The sequence below is a fragment of the Arvicola amphibius genome, chromosome 4 (assembly GCF_903992535.2).
Source record: "Arvicola amphibius chromosome 4, mArvAmp1.2, whole genome shotgun sequence".
Taxonomy (NCBI): domain Eukaryota; kingdom Metazoa; phylum Chordata; class Mammalia; order Rodentia; family Cricetidae; genus Arvicola; species Arvicola amphibius.
In genome coordinates this window covers 73,669,241-73,678,036 of record NC_052050.1, presented here as the reverse complement: position 1 = coordinate 73,678,036, position 8,796 = coordinate 73,669,241, and positions in this window count along the sequence as shown.

The window sequence follows — 8,796 nt, the reverse complement described above, 5'->3', positions numbered from 1 at the left end:
CCAGTGCCTTTGCATTTGTTTGACCTTGACTTTCAGGCCCTCTGTCTTTATGCTCTTCTTGCTCCTTGGGCTGATTCTGCCTGTGTATGGGCACCTCTTCTGGGGCCTTGTCTCAGTGCATGCGCTCTCTCTCGTCTCTCTCTTCGTCTCTCTCCTCTCTCTCTCTCTCTCTCTCTCTCTCTCTCTCCCTCCCTCCCTCCCTCCCTCCCTTCCTCCCTCTTCCTCCCTCCCTCCCTCTCCGTCTCCGTCCCTCTCTCTCTTTCCTCTCTCTCTTCTGTCTCTCTCTAACAAGCACACACACAAACAAACAAAACAAACAAACAAACAAACAAAACTCAGAAAAAGCATTCCCCATCAGCACAGGCATTCCCCAGAATACCTAGTTTAGCCTTCTGCTTTTCAACAAAAGGCAATGTGATCAATGAAACCAAAACAGTCCCTGCTGGGTTCAGAAGACAGAGCAAACTGTGCTACGTTCATTGATCATGTGACCTTCTGTTACCTCTTCCACAATGAATGCCTGCAACAGACAATAAAGCATTGGTTCTCCACCATTTTAATACTGTGACACTTTGATACAATACCTCCTGTTGTGGTGCCCCCCCAACCTTAAAATTATCTCATTGCTACTTCCCAGCTGTAATTTTATCATTTGTATGAATCAGCATAAAATTTGATGTGTAAGATATCTGATATGCAACCAATGTGAAAAGGCTCTTTGACCCCAAAAGAGTTGCGACCCACAGGTTGAGAACCCCTAACTATGGCATCCTTGCTTGTCATCCTAGCAGTCAGAGCAGTCCCCAGAGGTCACCAGGTCCTGGCACCTCCACACCCCAGCAATGACACTGTATTTCCTTGTGAAAAGAACAGTCCTCACAAAGTGACCCCTGAGCTTGTCCCTGTCTCCCACTCCCTGTTCTCCTGCACTGGTGTCCTTCCCTGTTCCTCTCCCCTGACACAGGCACTCTCCTGTCTCTGGACCTTTGCCCTCCCTCTTTCTTGTCCTGTGATATCTCTCTCTGGTTGGCTAAGTCTTCAGCTTTGCTCAAACCCCACCCTCTCTGTGAAAGTATTAGAAAGTCCATTTGGGCCTGAGAAACCAAGTAGAAATTGCACCCACACACCTCCATGGCACCACTAGAGCTCCCTCGCTTGTTCTAGGCTTTCTGCGTCTTCCCACTTTGTTCACTTGTTCATCCAGGAGTAAGATGGTTAAGACTGCTGTCTGCCTGCAGCCGTCCTCTTTAACCTCTCTGAGCTTTTTGCTGAATTAATTTTTTTATGTGAACATCTGTAACTTCAGATTTATATGTTTATTTTGTTAGATATGGTTAAAATCTATTAAAATTAAAACAAACTAATTAAAAGTTAATTAGTAACACTGGGAATTGATAACTTAAATTTTGTGCTTGGATAATGTTAAAGATATCATAAAGCATGATTCCATTTTGGATTTTGAATTGTCATTGTGCTAGAGTTAAAAAAATGGATGCCACATGATTTCATCATCATCTTGATTAAAGGTGACCATGTAGAATTGGCCTAACTAGGAGGGAACAGCAGATCTCCAAACAACAAAGCAGTATGGATTTGGATAGATTTTTGCATGATGACTCGTGTCCCATTATTTTTTCCCCTTTTTAAAAATTGATTTTATTGAGCTATACAATTTTCTCTGTTCCCCTCCCTTCCTCTCCCCTTCCCTTCAACCCTCTCCCAGGGTCCCCACGCTCCCAATTTACTCAGGAGATTTTGTCTTTTTCTGCTTCCCATGTAGATTAGATCTATGTATGTCTCTCTTAGTGTCCTCATTGTTGTCTAGGTTCTCTGGGATTGTAATTTGTAGGCTGGTTTTCTTTGTTTTATGTCTAAAAACCACTTAAGAGTGAGTATATATGAAAATTATCTTTCTGGGTCTGGGTTACCTCACTCAATATAATGTTTTCTAGCTCCATCCATTTGCCTGCAAATTTTAAGATGTCATTTTTCTCTGCTGTGTAGTACTCCATTATATAAATGTACCACATTTTCCTTATCCATTCTTTGGTTGAGGGTCATCTAGGTTGTTTCCAGGTTCTGGCTATGACAAACAATGCTGCTATAAACATAGTTGAGCACAAGACGTGGTGGTACAATTGAGCATCCTTTGGATATATATCCAAAAGTGGTATTGCGGGGTCTTGAGGAAGGTTGCTTCCTAATTTTCTGAGAAATTGCCATACTGATATCCAAAGGGGCTGTACCAGTTTACACTCCCACCTGCAATGCACGAGTGTTCCCCTTACCCCATGTCCTCTCCAGCATAACTGATAAGTTATGATAAAAAACTGATAAGTTGTCATCAGTGTTTTTGATCTTGGCCATTTTTACAGGTATAAGATGGAATCTCAGAGTTGTTTTGATTTACATTTCTCTGATGACTAAGGATGTTGATCATTTCCTTAAGTGTCTTCTAGGCATTTTAGATTTCTCTGTTGAGAGTTCTCTGTTTAGGTCTGTACTTCATTTTTTTATTGGATTATTTGTTCTCTTGATGACCAATTTCTTGAGTTCTTTGTATATTTTTGGAGACACATCTGTCTGATGTGGGGTTGGTGAAGAACTTTTTTCATTTTGTAGGCTGCCGTTTTGTCTTCTTGACTGTGTCCTTTGCTTTACAGAATCTTTTCAGTTTCAGGAGGTCGCATTTATTAATTGTTTCTCTCAGTTTCTGTGCTTCTGGGGTTATATTTAGGAAGTGGTCTCCAGGGCCAATGTGTTTAAATGTACTTCCTACTTTCTCTTCTATGAGGTTCAGTGTGGTTGGCTTTCTGTTGAGGTCTTTGATCCATATGGACTTTAGTTTTGTGCATGGTGATAGATATGGATCTATTTTCATTCTTCTACATGTTGATATCCAGTTATGCCAGCACCATTTGTTAAATATACTTTCTTTTTCCCATTTGATATTTTTTGCTTCTTTGTCAAAAATCAGGTGTTCATAGGTGTGTGGATTAATATCTTTGTATTTTGTTGATTACAGCTCTCAATTTGATTATTTTCTGCTGTCTAGTTCTCTTAGGTGAGTTTGTTTATTTTTTGTTCTAAAGTTTTCAAATGTTCTGTTAATTCACTAGTGTGGGATTTTTCCATCCTTTTTATGTAGTCATTTAGTGCTACGAACTTTCCTCTTAACACTGCTTTCACTGTGTCCCATAAATTTGGGTATGTTGTGTGGTCATTTTCATTGAATTTTAGGAAGTCTTTTATTTCTCCCTTTATCTCTTCCTTGACCCATTGATCAGGTGATCATTGTTTAATTTCCATGTGTTTGTGGGCTTTCTGGAATTAATATTGCTGTTGAATTCTAATTTTAAGCCATGGTGATCCAATAAGATCCAATAAGATGGGGCTATTCCAAATTTTTTTTTGTATCTGTTGAGGTTCTTTTTTTTTCTGACTATTGAGGTCAGTTTCTTAGAAGGTTCCATGAGGTGCTGAGAAAAAGGTGTATTTTTTATGTTTGGATGTAATGTTCTATAGATGTCTTTAAGTCCATTTGAGTCATAACATTTGTTAATTCCCATATTTCTCTGTTAATTTTTTGTCTGACTGACCTGTCTAGCAGTGAGGGTGGAGTGTTGATGTTACCCACTATTAGTGCACGGGGTTTAATGTATGGCTTAAGCTTTAAAAGTGTTTCTTTTACATAAGAGGGTGCCCTTGTATTCGGGACATAGATGTTCAGTATTGAGATTTCCTCTTGATGGTTTTTTCCTATGACTAATATGAAATATCCTTCTTTGTCTCTTTTGATTGATTTTAGTTTGAAGTCTATTTTGTTAGATATTAGGATAGGTACACTAGCTTGTTTCTTAGGTCAATTTGATTGGAAAAACTTTTCCCAACCCTTTACTCTGAGGCAATGTTTGTCTTTGAGGTTGAGGTGTGTTTCTTGTATGCAGCAGAACGATGGATTCTGTTTTCATATCTAATCTGTTAGCCTGTGTCTTTTTATAGGTGAGTTGAGTCCATTTATATTAAGGGATATGAATGACCAGTGATTGCTATCTCCTGTTAATTTAGTTTTTGTTGTTGGTGATGTTATTTTGTATGTTTTTCCCATCTTTGGGATTTGCTGCTGTGAGACCATCAATTGTCTATGTTTATGTTGATATAGCCAACTTTCTTGGGTTGTAGTTTTCCTTCCAGTATTTTGGGTAGGGCTGGGTTTATGGCTAGGTATTGTTTAAATCTGGCTTTGTTGTGGAATATTTTGTTTTGTCTTTCTATGGTGACTGAAAATTTTGCTGGGTATAGTAGTCTGGGCTGGCATCCATGGTTGCTTAATGTCTGCATTTCATTGTCTCCACTGAGAAGTCAGGTGTAATTCTTATAGGTCTGCCTATCAGATATGTTACTTGGCCTTTTTCCTTTGCAGCTTTTAATATTCTTTCATTATTCTGTTTGTTTAGTGTTTTGATTATTATGTGGTGAGGGGACTTTTTTTTATCCATCTATTGTTGGAAGTGGGCTGCTTGTTCGTCTTGGCCTCCCAGAACTGAAGTAATCACACAGAAACTGTATTAGTTAAATCATTGCTTGGCCCATTAGCTCTAGCTTCTTATTGGATAAGAAGGTAGAATAATAAGAATAAGCATATTATTCTTATTAATTTAACCCATTTCTATTAATATGCATATCACCATGTGGTCATGGCCTACCAGCAAAGCTTCATCACATCTGTCTCTGTCAGTGGCTCTATGACTTCTCTCTGACTCCACCTCCTTTCTCCCAGCATTCCTTTTAGTTTCGCCTAGCTCTGTTCCCCTATATCTGCTATAGGCCCAAAGCAGTTTCTTTATTAATTCATGGTAATCATAGCATATAGAGGGAAATCCCACATCAGTGTTCTATAAGCTTATTGTATCATCATAGGCACATCTTTCTTTAGGTTGGGAAAGTTTTCGTCTATGATTTTGTTAAATATATTTTCTTTGCTTTTGAGAAGAACTTCTCCTTCTTCTATACCTATTATTCTTAGGTTTGGTCTTTTCATGGGGTCCCATATTTCCTGGATATTTTGTGTTAAGCTTTTGTTAATTTTAATGTTTTCTTTGACTGATGAATCTATTTCCTTTATTGTATCTTCAGCGCTTGAGATTCTCTCTTCCATCTCTTTTATTCTGCTATTTATGCTTGCATTTGTGGTTCCTGATTATTTTCCCATGATTTTTTGTAAATCCCGCTTGGCGGGTCAGCTATTCAGGGTCCTCTGAAGGGGCACTAACCTGCAAGACATGGGCTGAAGAAGAGGAAGGAAACCAAGCAAGATTCTATTGTCAAGGTCTCCGTTTATTGGGGTGAAAGTTACAGCTTATATACCCTTGAATGGGGTGGAGGTAGGTAGGCAGGAACTCTGCCGGGGTAACTGAAGGTCATTAGCCAGCACCTGGAGTAAGCTGAAGCATGTGATCCATTAACATTGGAGTAAGGGGCGGTTTCGTTAACAGATGTGATCCATTAGCATTGGAGTAAGGGGTGGGTTCCGTTAACAGAATGTCCTCAATATAGTTGGAATGTGGGGTGGGATCTCCATAAACATCCTTAGGGCAATGACCTCTGCTATCCCTGTAAGGACGATGGTCCCTGACAAATCTATCTTTAGGAAAATGGTCCCTGACAATTTTTTTTCAATAATTCCCTCAGCTTGTATTTTCTTTATTGTCTCTATTTCAGTTTTCAAGTCTTAAATAGTTTCTTTCATGTGTTTGATTGCTTTTTCTTGGTTTACTTTAAGGGATTTGTTGATATTTGTAGATATCTTCCAATTTTTTGTTTGTCTTTTTCTCCATTTCTTTGAGGGAATTTTTCATTTCCTCTTTAAGGTCCTCAAACATTCTCCTGAAGTTATTTTTTTAGGTCATTTTCTTCTGCTTAATCTATATTTGGTTGTTAAAGTCTTGCTGTTGTAGGGTCACTAGTTTTTATTAGTGTTATGCTGCTCTTTGTGGTATTGCATGTGTTCTTACCTTGTCTACCGATCTTTTCCTCTGATTGGTGTAGTTGGGGCTGTCAGTGACTCTGGTGATCAATCTTCCAGGTGCCAGTGGATCCAAGGCTCAGATGGTTGCTCTTCATGGTGCAGTCAGTGCTATGGTTCCAGTCACCCCATTTGTCACTCTGTGTGGAGGTTGCTCTTGTGGAGTTTGCTGTCTCAGGCCTACTACAGCCTAAGTCACTGACTCAGTCCTGTTTCCATAAATGTCCCTGTTCTGGATCTGCTTTTGTTTCTGTGGAGTTCACTGTCTCAGGCCTGCTCTGGCCTAAGTCATGGCTCAGTCCTGTTTCTATAAATGTCCCTGGTCTGGATCTGCTCCTGCTTCTGTGGAGTTTGCTGTCTCAGAGTTGCTCTGGCCTAGATCATTGGCTCAGTCCTGTTTCTGCAAATGTCCCTTGTCTGGATCTGAATTAAATTAAAATTTTTTTTCTTAACATATTAATTGTCTGCATAAATACAACTTCATGATAACAGGGATTTTTGATTCACTGATATATTCAAAATTCATAAAACCACATATTATATCCTATAACTATAAAATAAATGTGAAATCAGTAAAAAAAATTAGTATTCTAATAGTGTTTGCAGTAGTTAACATGACTGTCTTGTAGTTTTATCTACTTTACCTTTCTGATTTCAAAATTATTATTTTAAATTATGTGTATATGTGTGTGACTATGTGGATATGTGCATGTGAAGGCAGAAGCCTTCTCAATGTTAGATTCTCTGTAGCTGGATTAAGGGTGTTTGTGAGCCTCCTGAGGCTGGTGCTGGAAGCCACACTAGGTCCTCTGCAAGAGCAGTCGATCCTCTTCACTGTGAGACATCTCTGCAGCCCCAGTGTTAGCATAGACAGTACGAAGTGAGGGAAATGGCTGGCTTCCAGGGTGAGCAGGGCTGGCAGAGGGCTCTGGGACATAAGGAGACCATTTGGAGGGGATTTCAGGATCTGGTTGTGGATAGAGTCCTAACATGAAGTGGTGGGGTTGAGGTACAATGAGTGATTCAGTGAGAACCTAGTATTGCGTGGGGGGGGGGGGGGCACCAATGACATCTTGCTTTGGTGAAAATAAAGTAAATTCAAGCAGTTGAACTGTTTCAGAGTGGGCAGCAGCAATAAAGAACAGAGACTCAGCTGAGGTGGGTTAAGGCGATGTGTTAGCCCCAGTTTCCCACAAATGAAGCTCTTTAGTAAGGAACTGGGAATTCTGATACATTCCTGAGTCCTGTCGTCACACAGTACTCCCCTACCAGTGATGAGTAACCCTTAAAGGACTCCACAGTTGACTGCAAAGCTCAAGTCAACAAAGAAAAATCCCATAATCCCTAAGAAGACTCAGGGGATCAAAGTGCTTGGCCAACTGGACACCCAAGTTTGATCCTGAAATCCTAACAGTAGGTAGAAGGAGAGAAACCATTTCCAATAGGTGTTTTCTCCCTTCCCGTGAGCCTCATGGCATACACACATCCACAGACAGCAGTGGTTAGTTTATTACAAAAGTAACAAATAAAACAATAACTTCCACTAGGTTATGTCCTCTGTGAACATTAAGGAACAACAACTGGATTTGTGGAATCCTGTGGACTAGTATGGGAAAACTGAACCATATGTATTTGTGGTTAATTAATGCCTCAGCTCCTAGTTTCCATCTTAATCCTTTCCATACTTCTGGAATCTTCTGGTCTTCACCTCTCTTGCTTAAGATCTTAGCCTCTCCTTTCACTTGCTTTGGTTTGCTTCTTTATGCTTTCCCTCTTTAAGAGCCTGGGCTAGCTCAGCATTGCCAATCCCCTGCCTCAGCCTCTCTAATTCTGGGATTACAGAACTATACCACATGTTGCTTTTTCCTTTATTGATAGGGTCTTACCCTATAGCCTTGCCTAGCTTGATATTTACTATGTAGATCACGCTGCCCTTAACTAATGGCAATGCTCCTGCCTCAGCCTTATGAGTGCTGGGATCACAGGTAGAAGCCAACACTCCTGACGCTCACATGTCAGTTTTTAAGAGATTGCCTCCTATCCTCTTACCCTGCTGACCCTGCAAGCATTGTCTCTCCTCACACCCTTCAATTTCTATTTGTTCATCTTTTTTCTCCACACTTAAATTGCCCCAAAGGAATATATAACCTACAGTTGGGTGCCATCCAGCACTGTAGCCATGTGTGATATTTTTAATAATAATAATTAAGATCAAATTAGATGGAAAAATAAAATGAAGTTACTCAAACGGAGGCTGGAGAGATGATGGCTCAGCAGTTAAGAGCATGTACTGCTCCTGTAGAGGATGTGTGTTCAGTTCCCAGCGTCCACATCAGGTGGCTCAGAACCACCTGTAATGCCAGTTCTGGGGGACCTGATGTCTCTGGACTTAGCAAGCACCTGCATTCAAGTGCACAGAGCCACACAGAGGCATATATTATAAAAAACAAATCTTTTAAAATTTTTCTTAACCTAGCTGCATATGTTGGCATATACCTTTAATCCCAACACTTTGGGCGGTGGAGTTTGAAGCCAGCGTGGACTACAGAGTGAGTTCCAGTGCAGCCAGGTCTATACAAGACCATGTTTCAATTTTTTATTTTTACTCTCTTGTCCTAGCCATGTTTCCAGTTCTAAATCAGTCACTGGTACTACAATACTTCACAGAACTCATCCATAGTGACACCCTTATCAGAGAAGGTTCTATTGACTGGATATGGTGGCACAAACTTGTAATTCTGGATGTGGAATCAGGAAGAAATTTGTGAGTT